Here is an 18,983-nt window from a genome sequence, read left to right as displayed (position 1 = left end):
CCAGAATCACAGGAAAAAGAAGACTATGTAGGGTTTACTCTGAAAAAGATTTTTGAAGAATGAGACTTATTAAGATATGGATGGTAGAATCTTAATAAATTCAAAAGTTTTTGTCATAGAAAAAGTAAACATTTCAAATTTTCTGAATGCTTTTGATTATTTTGCCTCTATGGATAGAGGACATATGAATTTAAACAGATAATTAACTTTTATTGAACTAACACTGACAGGAAGTACTGAATGCTTACCTCTTACTGGTGATTTAATAATGGCTTGGTGGAAGATTTTAAAGCATTTTTCATAACCAATAGCTTAGCTTTACTCTGCTGCCTCATAGAATTGATTCACTGTTTCAATTTATATAATTTTATCCCATACGCACAAGAAGAACATAATTTTTTCAATTATTCTTTGCTTCTCTCACAAGCTAAAAAAAATAAAATTTAAAAAAAAAAATCTTGGCCCCACCCTTAAGGTCTAGGCCATTCAGATTTACCTCTGCTGGACATTGTTGACAATTCATGGTGAATGAACCATCATTAGAGGTAGATTCCTGTTGGTTTAATCTGAATTTTGTTTCCTGAAGCCGTGATCAGTTATTAATCAGATTCATGTAATCTTGAAAAATGAATTTGTATGCATCAGAGCCACAAGGAGAGGAGAGTGAGAAGGACAAAAAAAGCAATTTGGCAAGCAAAAAAGGGCAAAGAAAAAGGAAGACGAAGGACTGCAATCGTCTGGGAAATAAACAGCAGAAATAAATGGAAAATGCTGCTAGAAGGAAAATATTATTAGAAATTTGCTATCAAATAAATTATTTTTATTAATTTATTATTAAGATTATTATTTACCCTAGAAATTAAAAATTAGTTAAAATATTCCAGAAGTATCTCAATGACAATGATGTAGTGAAGGGATATAAATCAGAAGAAAGCAAGAAAGGATGAAGGGAATGCAAAAATTATTTTAATGATAAATTTCAATTTAATAATAAACTTCAATTTGTTGGTGAAATAACTTATAAGACTGGGTTATCTGTCACAGGAGATGACTCAAAAATTAGAAGCGTTTTCATAGTTAAATGCTCTGATCTGATGAATTCAGAAAAGAGAGAGCATGAAAAGAAAAACAAAGCTTTTTATTGACCAGCTCTGAAACTTGTTCATCTGTCTTATTAGGCAAGGAATCTCATTGTACCAGTACAAACATGAAAATTAATAGATTAGATGACAGAGAGCATAGTAGCTTCTTTTCCTAAAATGATGGGAAAAAAAGCTAAACTACAGTTCAAGGTGTAAATGAGGAGAATTTATGCCTTTGCATAGGTTGAAATAGAGGAAAATGGAAATTAATGAAGTTCCAAAATATTAGAAGGATAAATTAACTGAATTTTATGAGCTTTTCAATAAGATGTTGAAAAATATTAGTTTTCCTGGCACATTTGGCATAAGATTTATAATTTTATTTTTCTATCATCACAGGATGCATAATAATCTTGTGCAATTATTAAATAGCAGGGATTTCTAGATCACTTGCAAAGCCCATATTTGTAGGCCTGGATCAAATGTGCTTGCCATTAAAAGCCCGACTTGATGAGTTTGGGGACAAGGACACACATGTATGTGTCAGCAAACCCTGTTGCACATATATTTCTTTTGTTTCATTTCAATTTATAACTGCTTTACTTTTCAAAGCAAAGGATTTAAATTTTTTTTATTATTTGAGGGTAGTAAGAAAAGAGTCTGCTTATGATATACATATAAGTTACAGCTTTCTCATAGGAGTAGGACCAACAAACAAATTAAACTGCTGCTTTCAATTTATTAGTACAATTTATTTCCTTTCTTTTTCTAAGCAACAGATGCAAGGGACAGTTGAGTTTATAAGGGATCATGCACAGTTTTTCTTTGTCCTGGAGCACAATAATGAGGCTGATCTTCTGACTTGAGTTAGAAGATCTAACTTCCAGCCTCTCTTGAGAAGTGCACTGTTACAGAATGCAGCAAGAGGTGAGCTAAACCACAGACATTAAAAATGGGTTGGAAGGAGGCAGAAGAACCATATCTTTCCAGTTCACAGAGGCATTAGTTAATTAAAGAAGTTCTAGGATTCCTCTGCAACCTTGCTTGTAAGCTAGAACACACTGAATCTTCAGCAAAGAAATCCTCCAGGACAGGCAGAAGGGAGGGGAGTTTGATTTTCTCTAGCCTTGAAGTATGTATGGCTCCTAGTGTCTCATGAAGTCCTCTCAGCAGTGATCCTACTTAATTCTTCATTCATATGATATCTCTATCCATTCTTCATTAGGAGATGAAAAGCATAGTCATCTATAATTCACTTATTTCCCTTTTATCACCTGCAGCCTCCTAATTTCTCAGGGAGTTTGCTACAGTGCCAGCGGCAAATCACTCCAAATCCAGTGCAGGTCCTTTCTACTTTAGGCTTATCCTGGATGAACACTAGTAAAAGCAGTAAAACATTTACAAAAGCAAAACTCATCAGATACAAACGAAAGTTACGATTCATTCCATTTTTATATCTTCAGAAATTGCCTCATAGAAGAAATTAAAAGACACACAAATTCAAAAAACAAAGAAGATCAATGCAGGAGACCTTTCTCTCTCTAAAGCACCATAGGGAAAACCAACAGTTGAAGGGAAGTACATTCTTATCAGTGATCATCAGGGAAATCAAGACAAAGCTTCAGAAAAAGAAACTATGTGTTTTTAGCAATCATAAAACTTCCTTAGAAAGAGTTTAAAATAGAGAATCCAAGTGACTTTAAGAAATATTTTAGTTTGTTTATGGATAGCAAGGGATTAAATAGAAAATTATTATTATCACTTCACTGAAAAACACAAGTCTGTGGTGACAGATTCTCTTTCTGATGTTTAAAGAGTTCTCTGTTAGAATATACAGCAGTAAAATTATGGAATTGATAAAATGAGCTGCTTTATCCAAATGACTCATCACTTCACATTTTTTCTTTGTTTTTAAAGATTTTTTCCTTTGCTTTTTAAGATGGATGATCTATTAAATTATTGATATATTTATTCTTGCTAATGTATATATATTTAATGTCAAAGACTGTGTGAATTGGTTAAGAAGCAGTGCCATTTTCAATATAGATTTTCTTGGTGTTTAACACCAGCAAACCATGCTGTGCTGGGAATAGAAGATAGGAAGCTTCTGGTGAGCTACAATGCAATGATTGATTGCACTTTTCTAAAGTGAACACGATTTACCTGCCATGCTAAGATTATTTACTCTGTTATTTATTTTGGTTGTTTTGCTGATCAAAACTGCTGGCAGTAATTGCTGTCAATATACAAACCCATTGCTTAAATCTTGAAACCTAAACACTGTATTTCTGATCACAGTTTTATCACCAGTGTGAGTTTTCCTATACTGAGTTTATGCTTACATCTCTACATTAATTTCTTCTTCGAAGAATGAAGTTCATTTCTGTGTGTATTTCAGAGATTCGAAATTAGAAAAGATACTTCCTTAAATTTATAATTGGAACAACTGAGTAAATGAGTAAGGTGGATTGATTCAGTATTAATCTTCATCTTCTTGGTCATATGCAAAAGAAACCTATACACCAGCATGGGGCCTAAAGTTTTTATTTTGCTACTTGTGTATGTCAGAAGTAATTTGTTACACAGCCCTGCAGTGGTTTTTCATCCTAAGACTATTCAATTATTGAGGAACATGCTAGTGCTGTGCTTTAAAAAGTTATTGAAAAACAAAAATACATTCATTCAAGATCCACCAGTGAGAAGAGATCATAATCTAATAAATAAAGAGAAATTTCATTATACAGAAAATAACAATGATCTTCCTTTTTATATTTTTTATTCCCAAATAGACAATTCCACATATTTTATTTAATAGAATCATGGATTCATTAATGTTGGAAAAGACCACTAAGATCATCGACTGTGATCTTTGACTGAACACTACCATGCCAAATATTCCTTTAAATGCAGCTAACCAACAGGGTATTTCATCTTCCACAATATTCCATGTATCACCACAGCAGTACTGTGTAGTTGGGCAGTGTCATGATATTCTGTTTGACTGAGATTGTTGTGGATCCACCCCAGGTGGCAGCTCAGTTCCCCTGATGGAATGTGGGAGAGAATCAGAAGAGTAAAATGAGAAAATACGTCATTTGAGATAGACACACTTTAATAGGAAAGTCAGAAGGTGCATGTGTAAGCAAAGCAAAACAGGGAATTCATTCACCACTTCCAATGAACAAGGAGTTGCTCAGGAAAGTAGGACTCCAACATGCATAATGGTGACTTGAAAGACGAACACCATCACTCCAAAATCCCCTCCTCACTCCTTATTCCCCAGTGTTATGTGCTGAGCACAGTGCCATATGATCTGGATACCCCTTCGGTCAGTAGAGACCAGCTATTCTGGCTGTGTCCTCTCCCAACTTCTTGTGTACCTCCAGCACCCTCACTGGTGAGTGACTGAGAAGAAGAAAAGGCCTTAGTTCTGTGTAAGCACTGCTCAGCAATAATGAAAAAAATCCCTGTGTCATCAACACTGTTATCAACACTGTTTTCAACACAAATCCAAAACACAGCCCCATTCCAAGTACTGTGAAGAAAATTAACTCTGTCCCAAAAGGGAGATAAAAAGATAAATGTTTAATTGCACGTCAGAAAAGACAGCTGTGATAATTAAGACTTTGAAGTTTGCTATTCTAAATGCTACATTTCTATTAGGTAAGACTTTATAAATTGAAAGCAAAACTTTCATCTGGTTGTCTATAATAAAAATGTTTTTCAATTCAGTATTGTGCCAGAAAAATAGAAATGATACCAAAACTTAATTTTCTTATCAACCTATACATAAAAACTAGTAATTTAATTTTAAAGGAAGAACTATGTCTTCTTTTCATTCTCTTCAATAATCATTGTCATCATCATCGTCATCACATCATCATCGTCATCATAGTATTTTGTTCTGTTACTGTTTGTACAGTTTTACTGTTTGTATAGTTTATGGCTGCTTGAGGAATTCCCCTGTAAACATTCCCAAATATTTCTTGCTCAGTGAAATACATAAAAAAAGTTCACTCAAAACCAGAAATTAACAATTCAACCTGCATTAAGAAAAAAAGAAAGAAATGCTGCTGTATAAAGTGAAATGAAGAAAAGATAAACTTTAAATTACAAAACACCTATCAAAAAGAAGAAACCACTTCAACAAAAATAGACATGAGAATGTAGACATTTTAGAATAATTTCCCTTGGTGGAATTTTGCTATCATGAAAATAAATATAAGATACAAAAGTAGTTTTATTTGCTTTCCTTTAGCATTGAATCACCACTGAAAAGCAGATTTGAAAATGCAATTTGAGAACTAGTGATATGCTAAACATCAAATAACCTCAGAGCCATCATCAAAAACTGTAAATCCCTGCAGATAAAAAGAAAAGAAACATAAAGATGTCAAGACATAAGAATGAGAGATAAGATAGTCTAGAGATTTTGATAACAGAATAAACACTGCAGAACATAGAAGGCCAGTGCACCATTCCAGGAGCAAGATTCAAAGTAATAAAGCAGTATTTCCAAAAGGAAATAGGGAAACCTTGTATGTTTTTCAACAATAGCAATAGAAAGTTGTACCAACAAGGCTTAGTCCAGTTCCTTTTTTTTAATTTTATTTTATTTTATTTTTATTTTTTTTTTTTTTTTTTTTTTTTTTTTTTTTTGTAAAAATAATAATTATTCAAAATCCAAGCTTGGTTGGTAGTTACAGATAAGTCGTAGCTAAACTCAGACATGCAGACAGAACACCTTAATCAGCATTCAGACTGTTGTACATTTTGTAACTTCTTTGAAGATAAGCAAACATGGTATTTGAGAGGAGTCTATCTGGAACTCAGCATGAAATCTGCACAGAGAAAAAAAAATCAGTAAAAAAGAACACACAATAAGAAACAACTCCCCCATATCCTTGCCCCCCCCCCCCCCCCCCCCCCCATAGATATATAATTCAGAAAATAGAATCCTGGGCAGACAAAACACCCTAGTTTATCCTGCTCCTAGTAAAGCTCCTTGGTTATTACAAAGCATTTTTATAGCTTTGTCTTACCATGATGTTGAAATTCTTTTCTGATTTCGATATGACTGACCTTTTGGAGTCTTCAAAGCTGCCATATTTTACTTCTACTCCTTATAATTCTCTAATTTTCTTTATGGAGTAACTGCTTCTTTCTTCATCCTTAAAGGAAATAGAAAAGCTTGGATTTACCCCTTACTTAAATGCCTAAACTGGACATGTAATTAATTAATTAGTCGTCATTTAAATTATATTAAATACTGCTCACTGCATTAATCATACTGCTCATAATAATCCTTACAGACTAGACAACAGAACTAAGAGGTATACAAATGTGAGCAGGTTTCAAATCCCTCAGAGAGTGAATTTACATATCAAGGACAGGTTAAATGAGAGCCCCTGAGCACACAAGAAAAAAAAAAAGAGATTAAACGAGTAAAGATTTATACTGTTTTGCCTCTGTGAATATTTTTCTTCTGTATTCTTTATTTTCTCCATATTATTCATTCACTAGGTCTCAGCTGAGGAGATAGGGCAACTTTTGGAAGGATAGTTATATCCATCTTGTAGTATTACTTGAGACTTTTCCCAACTACTATGTTCCTGCTTACAAAGGCAAATATGACAAAGTCAGCTGATAAGAATGTTTTTAAAAGGTGGGATTGGTGACTTTCACAACTTTCACAACAATGCAACAACAATCCAGAATAAATTAGAGCAAAAACATAGATTGGAATGTGGAGATGAGTTCTGTTCTCTAGATGTTTGAATTCAAAGTATATAAAACTAGATCCCAAAAGCTAATGAATACTAATTTCTTCATTGGAAAGTATTAAATTAAGACTAAATCTTTCTCCTTTTTTGTAGATTTTAGAAAGACACTGATAAATCATCTTGAGATATTAAGCACTAATAAAACCCAGAATAACCACTTTAAAGTTCTAGTCTAATAATTGATCGACGTTTTCCTTGTTTGAAAAAAAAAAAATAGTGTTGCATTAAAAATCTTGTACTGGACATAAGAAGTACCCATTTTATTTAAGAATCCAAGAACTTAGTAAATTAAAATAATTTTAACAATCTAATCAAAATATGGCAGATATAAAAATAAAATAGAGTATAATAACAAGCGTGCAGAGTGCAAAGTTGTCCTTTAGCAGCTTGGCTCTGTCAGTTGGGGTGCTCTTGGTTGTCGATGTGTCCTTTTGTTCAGTAATTCCTGGTTATTCAGGCTTTCTATGCCCCTTATTAACTTTAAAACAGATTTTATCTTAAACAATATTTGGTGTGATTTGTGATTTCTGTTATTGAACTAAGACTTTTTAGCTCTGTAGCTCTGTATACATATGGCTGTTGTTAATAGGCTGTGTAATGATTTAGTTGGGACCTCCAGACTGATGCTTACAAAGTTTTCTTTGTCTGAATTTGCTTCATCCTACCTTGAACTTTTTTTTTTTAATTTCATTTGTCTGTAAGAGTTCTTCCAAAGACTGGAGCTATACCAAACTTGGTTTATTTTCACTTATATTTGGATAGTGTAGCTGGAGTTTTTTATATAGATAGAAGTAAAAGCATGGGCGTGGCAAAGAGACAGAATGCAGGCTCCAGACCTCAGGGCTATAAACAACTCAAATAAATGCAGAGTTGAGTTTAGGGTTTATTCAAAAAGAGAACAAAGGAAAAGTAAACTATATATATATATATATATATATATATATATATAAAATGCACCATATGTGTGAAATGGTTAAGACCACAGGAAAGACATCAAACTGCAACGTAAGTTTAACAAAGGCATAAAAATAGCCCTAAGTAAATTCAGGAGGGAGAAAGATGAAGAAACTATCACAATTAGCACCATACTCCTCCATATGAAAGGACTTAGGATGCTGATGATTTGCAATACTCCAATTAGATTGAAGCCATTGACCTCGAGATACAGAGAAACAGTGAAAAGATGGTCAAAACTCAGAAAAAAATGGGTTAAGTACCAGGATGTGTGCATAATAACTTCAACTATATTCTAAAATATTTTTTTATATATAATGGCATTATTCCTTATTTTCTTACTCCGCAATAACTGAATCTGATAATAAATGTAATAAAATAAAATAAAATAAAATAAAATAAAATAAAATAAAATAAAATAAAATAAAATAAAATAAAAAACTTTCAATAGACTGTTCAGATTTCAGCTGTATGAACAGTAAACTTTTGGTTACATATATTAAGTGTTTATCCATAATAAGATTTCAGTATTAAGAAGTAGCCTCTGGTGCCATTCTGTGTCCACTCATCCATACTATGTTTTATTCAGAGACAATTTAATCTGCACAGAATAACTACTTCTTCTCACTATAAGCTAAATCAAAATTCTTAAGTAACTTGATAATTAAACAACGGCTAATATATCTAAAAGAAGACAAGTACAATCACATCCTGAGTCCCTAAAACCTGTGGCCCCTCTACCTGTAATGTAATTAATCTTATTTACAGAAGACGATTAGATAAAGTGAAAAAACACAGGGGAGATGAATTAGAAAAGTAATTGATAAAGAGAGATAGGAGAAAAGGAGAAAAAGATGTGAGGGATAGATGTACTATGGGGGTGAGATGAAGAAGCAATGAAGACTCTTGTCAGTAGCTCTGATACTGAAAGAGACTGATGTTAGTACATTACACCCCAGCACCACGTCAAATACTACTGCAAAAGTCAGGCAAGAAAGGGTATCATTCTTCATTCTGAATTTGCTGTCATCACATGGGCTGTCACTAAGTGCATATTCGTAATTGTCACCTTTGCCACTTTAGGAAAACTTACCATTAATTTGCCTACAATTAAAACAATTATCATTGCTTTAGATAAAAGATCTACTTGTCAAAATAAGAGCTAGTCACAACGAAAATTAGATTGGGACTCTAATTCTTTTACCCCCAAGTGTGTAAAGTTTCTTAGACCAATATTTGGGTTAAAGTATATTCCTTGCCTCTCTTCAGAAGAATTGGAATCGAGACAAGTTAACTGCAATAATTAAATGGCAAGGTGACCAGTTATTCCTTAGTTATATAAAGCATGCTGATTCTCCAAAGGCTATAGAAAATGTTTAGATTTATTCTAATATATATAAAGGATTATATGTATTTATATAAAAGGTAAAATATACCTAAATAAATTCTAGTAATTCCTGCACTTTTTAAGTGTAGCTCAATATACAGAAGACCTCTTAGTTAACAGTGGGAGCTGAGCCCCTCTGGAATTCTTTTCAATTCCACTGAAGAGACGTATAGTTCTTGGTAGTGATAAATCATTTCATATCTACTCGGAAGAACTTCACAACCTTTTTTAAATTAATATTAAAAATCAATATAATAAACCAGCTATAGGTCCAAATACTGGAATTGATGTGTCACCAGAAAAGAAAGTTAATGAAGACAAGATACCACTAAAAGCATTCAAGGTGTTACCAATGAATATTAAAGGCTCAGACCTGACATCATCCAGACTTACATCAGCATTTTACCAGCTGAGGTTCTGACCATGAACTTAAAAACAAGCCAGGGCCACATGCAGCCTACCTATCACATGAAAGTGATTTCCTGGCTCCAGCAGGACCACCTAATGAGGCAGCCAGACTCCTTCCACAGCTTCCCCAAAAACATCTTCTGGAGAAGTTACTTTTCTCCACCAACATATTTCTACACCTGCATTTCCAAAGGCTGTATCAACTAACAGAACCAGGCAACAGAAAACATGAGTCACAACAAAATTCTCTTTTAAGAATACTTTGTCAAGTACTTTTTTGATCAAACAGGACCAGTGGAACAAACACAACAATTCTTTCACAGAGCAGCCTTGTAGTAATAGCACCTTAGGTACTGAAAGTAACATAATTGAGATATTAAGTCTTGCCTGCCCTGGGAAGCCTTTAACCCATAGCTGTGCTTTCTGAGAAAGTGTCTGAATTTACAGACTGCAGAGCCTGGGGCTGAGCAGTTAACCTTCCTGATAGAAAGGAAATACTTTTAGTTACTGGGAAAGTCATACAGAGAATAAGCAAAAAGAAGCCTGATGACTTCCATGTGACAAGGCCTCTTCTGAGATTTAAGATTTTTCCCTTTTTTTGACCAACCTTGCCAAGGGTGATCATGTATTTTGTCTAATTAACTTTAGTTCATAAACAATCTTTGACATAGAGTTCATTGGCTTTCAATCCCTCCCACCTCCACACCTGCCTTGGTGAGCGACACAGTAAGAAATTCATGTTGGGAAGTATAAAATCAGATAGAATAACATGATCAAGGGCAAATTAAGAGTTTGCCATTTCAAGATTTTCTCCCAGGTGACACTGTTAATTGGATTTGTCCCAAATTCACAAATTTCACTGCTTAGCATGTTTTTTAAAATATTGATCATATTGGTAAGGCCCTTTTTTTCCTTGACAATAATAGTAATAATAATAATAATAATAATAATAATAATAATAATAATAATAATAATAATAATAATAATAATAATAATAATAATTATTCTCTTTACAAATAAAAATTCTATAGACATTATGTCTTTATTTGCATTTTAGCTTGTCGGGTTTAGGGTTTTTTTGGTGGTTTTGGTCGTTTATCTGAATTTGGGTTTTTTTTAGCATTCCTTATAAATTTAAGAACTTATTTTGGCACATGTGAGTACATTCATCAAATGCATATTTTGTACAGAGAAAGATTATATTAAAGGTTAGGTAACATTTCTTCATTATAATTATCAATTAAAGGAGCTGTAGTATTCAGGTGTATTTCAGTGGGTAACATGCTTAGATTCCAATAGTCTTCTCACAGTATATGATTTTAAACAAACTTTTCCATATTATACCATGCACTCCGTAAATTCTATACAATATATAGTCCTCATACATTTTTTTTTTTACATAACTGGAATATACACAAGGGATTATATAATTTTTTATTCTTTGAACTTCTTTTGGGCTTAAAGCCATGAATTTAATTTTCTTCTATCCCAGATATGAAAATTAATTAACATCTCAAACTTATAGCACAATTTTTGCGGAAGTTTTTTGAGTCTGGTTGTGCATTTTTGAGGTGGTTTCTGGGTTACATCAAGGTAATTTAGTAATGCTCTTAGTAGACCTGGCTATACTTCTGAATCAGCACTATCCTGTAAAGCTGCAGTGTGCAACTATGATTTCATTCACAATCCTGGTTTGCCTGGTTTGAATAAGGAAACTCTCCAGCCAGTGTAGGAATTAGCTGGCATAATTTCAGATACTTCCTTTGCCCCATTCAGTTGAACAGGATACACCTAAACTCCATAACCCAGCCACATGTTATATCCTGTGAGCTATGGGTTTCTCTCCTGCATCTAGTGATCATGTTCTATTAATCAGGAACAAAGACTGAGAAAAGCAAGACAAAGCAGTATCCAAAGGGTCAAAGCAAACAAAATGTATTTAATGAATAAGATTCCTTTAGTGTGAGAAGACAAAATAATGGGAAGACTTGATCTGAATGTTTTCAGTTACGAAAATATATGAAGTTATTCCAAGGTTTTCTTCAGCTTCGCTGTTTCATGATCTTGAATTTTTTTGTTCTGAAATTAAATATTTGCCTTGGTTACATTTTAAACAAAAATTAGTCTGCTTCTCTGGAGATCTCTTGTCTTGACAAACTTGTATCGTCTAATAGAGTACATTTTGTTACTATACCAGTGTCTGCTCATAGTACTTGTGTATACCAACTCTAATGATAAATGCATGCCTGCAAGCTTCTCAGAATGATGGGTTTGAAGGGTCCTGAAGGAACAGAGATGAACCCCCCCCCCATTTTTAGAGTTAGAAACATAAAGAATCCCTAATAAATATTAAAATATTAATTTTTTAGATAAGAGAAGAGACTTTAAAAGGTAAATAAAAAATATGCAAACTAATAGTTAATCTAAATTATTGTTTTATATGCAGTGTGACAATTATTCTTGGAACCCGGGTGTAAGTCTTCAGCATTTCAAGACAATCTTATTTGACTCTATGATAGAATTCTGTGTGCAAATAGACTAAACTCTGATAATCTAACATGAATTCCCCATTTCAATGAAGCAGCTTTCAACACATGCAAGAAAATGAAAGATTTATTTTTGTAAATGCTCTAACAGCAAAAATTATTCTGATTCCAGCTATATTCAACCTTAAATCCAATACTTAAATTCAGTCCATGAATTGAATATTCTAGGATTATATTCTAAAAGCCAGATTAAATGCTCAAGTATTTTTACATACTCCAGTATCTTTTTGCAAGCTAATATCTTTATAAAACTATAATGCTGAGCAGCTCTTCTCATGGTGGTCTGCTAAAACAGATTTTTTCCTCTTCTAATTAGAGTTTCATTTGCATGAAGAGTATCTTTGATTAGAAGCATTTAGATCTTATTTTTTACCACGGCCTTCTGTGAAATTATAATCATTTTCATAGCAATAATTTGAGATATCACAAACACAAGATTATTAATTCAAGTAGAGACAATAAGCAGATAAGAACCTGTTTTCATTCAAGTTTGTTGGCCATATGGCAAATAAGAAAATGGGTTACATAAAACTGCACAGCTTCAGCTGATACTGCAGTGAGTGCTGTGAGGACTGATGTTTATGTGCAGAGCAGGTGTCACTGCTTTTAGCCTCTCACACAGACATACTGGTAGGTGTTTCAGCCTTGTTTTGGAAGAAGCACATCTAAGAGAGAGTAGGAAGGTTGTTGTCTTTGTTCAACAAGAAAGGGTGACACAGAAGCCAGTTATGAGAATAACAGCTTCTTCTGAAAAGCATTTGATGAATCACTGTATAGCTTGAGAAAAGTAGAGATAATATAATTTTTTTTTATTATTTTCAAATTCTAATTTGCAGGAACAAATGTACAGGCACACGCTGTAGAACTCTTCAGGCAACGTTTTGTTTATGAACAATGTAAACATTCTTTAATTTATTTTAAAAAAAACTTGTTACTTCATGCAGTGTTATCAGCCAGTGTAAATGTAAATAGAATCTTTATCTTCTAACAGGTCATCTGTTCAGCCTGAATTTGTAAACATCTATCTGTGGTAATATAAATAGTTGGTTTAGCTTATAGTTTTGAACTCTTAAACGTTTTTCACTGTTGGAAAATATTTTCATTTTAGCACCTTGTAGTATTCTTGAATTTCAAGACCTTTTTGATCAAACCTTTTCATTAATTTTGGTTACACTTGAGGTAATCTTGTAAGAGAAAGATTATTTTCTAGAAGTTCACTAGGAGTAGACAGTAGACTTAAAATAGAAATATTTTATCAAAGATATAAAAGTATCGAATTGTATCAAATGTATAGATTATTAGCATCTATGAATCACATGATTTTCACAAAAACTGATCCTGTAACTATTTGAATACAGACCTTTCATTTGCACTTAGAATTATAATATCATAGAATTGCTTAGGTTGGAAAAGACCTCTAAGATCACTGAGTCCAACCATTTATGTAGACAAGTACTCCAAGTCCACCTCTAAACCATGTCCTTAAACCCCACATCTACACTTTAAATACTTCTAGGGGTGGTGGTTCAACCCCTTCCCTGGGCTGCCTCTTCCAACATTTGACAATGCTTTCAGTTGAGAATTTTTTCCTCATTTGTGTTCCTATTTTAAAAATTACTTATTCTCATCAGAATTACAGATCCACCACATGTCTCATAAAAATGCTACTACCCAGGGAGGGCCAATCTGTAAAAGCTTTTACGTGTGGAGTATTTCCTGTTCATGGAAGCACAGGGGCACACAATCAAAAGCTCACGATTTACAGCAGCTTTACAACTCGGTGTTCATGAGGTGAGTTACAATAGCTCATATATGCACACTGAGCTCACCCTAACTTCTGAGGTAAAATGCATTAGTTTAAAGTAATTTCATGGGGGTATAAATTTTACCTTATCTTTTGGCAAGGTTAAGATGACACATAGCCCATTGCAGTGATATAGCATCTGTCTGCTGACTTGTTGGAAGGCTGTAATTCAGTCTGGATTGATCCAGATAAAGCTCTTAGACTATCAGCTTGACTTCTGTAAAAGGTAATTTTTATTGATCTCAGTGATTGCATAACGATAAATCATCTCTTTAAAAAAAAAATCAAGTCTTTATTCAAAGAGTCAGAAAGAGGAAGCTTTGCCATTTGTGAGAGACTGGAGAAAATTATTTCGGTCTCTAAATAACTGAAGTGTGGGGGGAGGGGGAAGCAGTGCAAATTCTCTGGAAGTAGGACATGCACAGCTCCACACCCCATCCCCCTGGAGCCCCTAGTCCAGCCCAGAACAGGTGTCAGCTGCTGGCACACCTGGCACACGGGAAGCAGTGCCCCCACCCAGCCCTGCAGCCCCACCTGAGCGGGGCTGGCAACAAGAGGCCAGAGCAGATAAAACTCATTGCCCTGACACACACATGGGTGCATCCCTATTGCCCTTGGATTTTATGGCTGCTGAAAACACACCAAGACACTAGCTATATCTTGCTTTTCCCTCTTTCTTTTCCTCTCTTTCTTTTCTTATTTATTCCCTCTTCTTGAAATATGGGAAATTTAATGTTGCATGAGTAGAGTTTGCTAAGTCTGTTCTCAGTGAAATACTTCATTTTGATTGAATGGGGTTTTTTGAAGTTTTGCCAAACTCCTGATCTTCTGTAGTTTGCCAGTAAAGTTTAGGTTTTTAACCTTCTCAGAATGTTGTTGCATTTCTTCCATGTACACACCTCAGGGACCTCAAGACTCTTTCAAATAAACTTTCTAAGAGAGGACTGGGGCTCCACACCATTTTCTACTTGATTTAATTGCATCTTCCCTTCATCAAAATATATACCATTTATTTCTAATTTTGCTAGATTTTATAATTTCAAGCTATGATTTCTTTTATACTTCTCTCTAGCAGATAAAAAAACCCAAAACACAAAATCAAAAACTCACCAGAATTTTCTGAACATTCAGATATTTATACATTATTTGCAGTTTCTTTGAAGACTGCCTTGTGATACATGTAATGTCTACAATAGCATCAGCTTCAGTGAAGGAAATCACTTTCAGCCCCCGAGGTGTTGGGGGAGCCCTGCCTACACTGCCACTGCCACTGCTGCCCTGTCCTGACACCAGCACCTGGCACAGAAAATCCCTTCAGACAGAGCAGCCTCCTTCGACCTCCCTGCCACATGGCAATTCTGGTTTTGCCTGAGAGGTGAGGGGCCAGGTGGAATTTCGCCTTTGCTGGTTTTGTAAGGAAACCATTTTTCTCTGTATTGTTTGTGAGTTTTGCTTCCGTAAAATTGTGACTCTAACATTTTTAAACTCTCGCGGTCTTGTTTTCTTTGGTTCCCCCCAGGGGTGGGGCTCGAGCAGTCTTAGCTTTTCTTCAGTGAGTTTTTAAAACCAGTACAATCACCAATACATACTTTTGAGTTGTTACTTAATAGTGACTATAAACATCAGTCTAAACACAGCTTCCCAGTTCAATAGCAAAGATAGACATCTATGAATAGTTTTTCCAATATATTTGTGAAAAGCAAGATTTTCAACAAATACAGGAATATGACCACACAATTTACTTTTTTCCTGTCTTCATTTTTTCCTAGTTTCCTACTTTTGGAATAAACAGAATCTTTTTATATTCTGCTATAAAAGCAGATTATAAATGTAGTTACTGGTGAAATTATATGAAAATATATCTTCCATTACTTTTACCATTTGCATCTGGTAAATCCAATATAAATTTTCAGATTCCATAATAATAAAAATAACACAGATATTAATCAGTCTAGGCATACCAATTTACTTTTAAGTTTGCCATGTTTCTCTTAAAAATATTAACATTTTCTAGTCTAATTTTATTTTTAGTCCAGGATATTGCAATCATCAGAATAATCACATATTTATTCCTAAATTGCCTATATAGACAATGGAGTCAGAATATGGACTTGCAATATTACATTGCTCCTGAGTTGCATACCATGAAATTCCTTCAACTTGAATATCTTCATTTCTTTGTGAGATTCCATAGACTAAAATAGGAGTTTCTATAGTAAACTGAAGATGGTAGAATGAACATAAAAATGTGATTCTAATGATAATCAAGAAATGTATGAGTTCAGAGAACTGAAATTGTCTGAAGACTGTAATGAAAGAACAACTGTTGTTCTCTCCTTCAGCCAGCTTTTCCAGGCAGTTAAAGGTCTTGTTAATACTCACTTAGCATCCTATTTTTATTATGACTATGTCTCCTCTCAGGATGATAGCAATGGGCTGAATGCATTAATGCCATGTTACATTTTTTTCCATTGTACAATGAATACTTACATACAGCTCAGTAAGTTTTCATCTATTTAATAAAGTGTACCCTGGCACATATTGAAGAAAGCGTGATGTGAGACATTAAACCTATGCTCCTAGAGGAAAACAAGTGTACAACATGTAGATAACAAGTTTTCTTTCTGTATTGAGATGTAATGAAATCTAACATCAATGTCTTCACGATAAAGAGTTAGCTAAATATAAGTTATGTTTTTCCACTGCTCTGGACAATGACCAATTAAAAAATCTGTAGTATTAGAGTGCCACTTTATCAACTTGAGAGCTTTCAGAGTTCTACTGAATATTTTAAATTTAGATTATTTTATACTTTAGATACTGGATGTAGCATGTAGATGATTTGTTTTATAATAAACAAAGTAAATTATTCAAAAGAAAGCCTAGATTCTTGAAAACAAATTGATGGTTTGGAAAACTGCCTTGTCTTCCAGTGTCGAGACTTATGTAAGACAAGTGTCACTAGAGAAAGAATCTTGTAAACCACTGGGGTGTTAAAAATTTTAAGTTAAATTGCTGAATGAAGCAATCAAAAAATGTTAGCTCTCCCCCTTATAAAATCCTGTAATATTTTCAAGGACTGTGGCAAAATAAATGTGAGACTATATAAAATATCTGCACATCTAAATATTGTCATCATACGTCTTTGTGTTAACTACTAGACTACTACTACTAGATAACAGACCTCTAAAGATTCTACAGAGAGATTGATGACCCACAAGTAAGGCACAAACTATGTGATATTAAAGGAATGTATTTTTTCAGAAATTGAGAATTATGGGTTGAAATTATTTCTGAATAATTAGAAAGTAGTGAATTGTCTATCCCTAATGCCATTAAAATAAGTTGATTTCATTTACATTCATGATATAAAGTCATTTCAGCAGAAAGCTGAGCACATACTTACGTGCCCTATTGAGTTGAACAAGATTACTCAGTACAACACAAATGCTACTTAGCAGATGACAGAATTCACCATTTTGTAAATTTTGTAGAGAACAACTACAATACTGGAACACTCGTAGTCCTGTTAAATGAAAACAATTTACATATTCTGAAGAACAGGTTATGAAAGAAATTTTACTTGGGGTTTCTCCAAAACACAGATGCTTCAGGAAAAAAAAAAATCATTAAGTGTAAATAGAATCTTTAGTACAATATATCTTGCACAAATATCAAGTTTTATGCTTGGAAGACATTATTCTGTAATAAATTAAAATGAAACATAAAAGATAATATTTTCTAAACAACAAAAAAGCCATCTCAAATATTTTATTTCTTTCTGTGTATTTAAAAGTCCTGTAATGTTTTAGTATTTCACAAATTTATCAATTGAGAGGTTGTAGTAAAGAAAAAGAATCCTAATATTAATGTCCATAGGAGTGTGGTGTTTAGTTATTTTTCATTTTTAAATGCTATATTTTTTCCAAAAATTAATAACCTTCCTTAAAAGTTTCGGTTATTCACATAATCCTTATACACATAACAAAGGGATTAGCCAAACTACCCAAAGACGAAGCAATAACAATGATCAGGGAATAATTAATTAATATTATGTGGAATATGAATTTGCTCATCTGAACTGTTCAGCAGAAAGATGAAAGAAAAGACATTCAGTGAAATCGGACTATTTAACCAAATAATCCTCAAACATAGATTACAGGAGTGGGTTTTTTTCTCTGCACATAACAATTTATTCTCTTTACCTTAGCAAACTTTTTTTAAATAGAACTATTAACTTTGATAAAAATAAAATTATAGGCATACATAAAAGTCTTTATACAGAGTCTGAATATTGATTCAGTTGACAGAACAGGCTGCTAGCAAACAGACACTGCAAAGGTAGCGGATTCCATGCTTAAATTTTTAATACCCTTAGAGCTTCTGGACCTCTAATTACAGTACTGCTGCCTGGATTTCTGAAAAATAAGTTACTTATTTAAAGGTTTTCCCTACAATTATAATGTGTTGCATCAGACTTATTAGCTGTATGGATCATATCCTCATGGACTAGAAGATCTTCTTTTAATTTGAAAGTTATTGGATAGTTTTAAAGTATTTTAAACAAATAATAATTTATTATACTATTTTTTATGCAGGTTGGTCTACTGATTTCATAAACTACTCTCTAGGATCTGGCTAAGCAAGGCTTCAAGAAAAGAGAAATGAGATTTATTTCCACAGTCTTTAAGAGTGCTTTTGAATTAAACATATTCCAGCATAAAAGAAATAGATAATATAAGGGTTGAAGAGATCCTTATTCAGCGAGTTTCGTGGTTCTCCAGAAAGAAAAGTTAATGTTCCTCTTGATTTTTTATGAAGTAGGTGTCTCCTTTTATATGAATGTATGCATATACTTGTGTACAATTTAGTGTATCCAATATCAAACAACACTTGACCTAGACAAATTACAGATGCAAGAAGAAAAGTAAGCAATCAGTTGATTAGTTTCATATGTTGAATGTGTGCAGTGAAATCAGATATATCTCAGTTTCATTTAAAGACTGAAAATATTTCAGT

The 18,983-nt window shown here is 33.4% G+C and overlaps 1 long non-coding RNA gene across 1 annotated transcript in view; it reads right to left on the bottom strand.

The window, feature by feature from the left end:
• Positions 1-5,715: 5,715 nt before the first annotated feature.
• Positions 5,716-18,983, bottom strand: part of LOC148225559 (uncharacterized) — a 33,703-nt gene continuing 20,435 nt past the window's right edge. Inside the window, exons 2-4 of the long non-coding RNA XR_015808342.1 lie at positions 14,050-14,181; positions 6,165-6,253; positions 5,716-5,923 (exon numbers count right to left, since the gene is read on the bottom strand). This is a non-coding gene — a long non-coding RNA (uncharacterized LOC148225559). The remainder of the gene's footprint in view (positions 5,924-6,164; positions 6,254-14,049; positions 14,182-18,983) is intronic.

This window comes from Sturnus vulgaris, chromosome 1, assembly GCF_052056855.1.
Source record: "Sturnus vulgaris isolate bStuVul1 chromosome 1, bStuVul1.hap1, whole genome shotgun sequence".
In the NCBI taxonomy this organism is placed as follows: domain Eukaryota; kingdom Metazoa; phylum Chordata; class Aves; order Passeriformes; family Sturnidae; genus Sturnus; species Sturnus vulgaris.
This window is presented reverse-complemented; position numbering and strand designations above follow the sequence as displayed.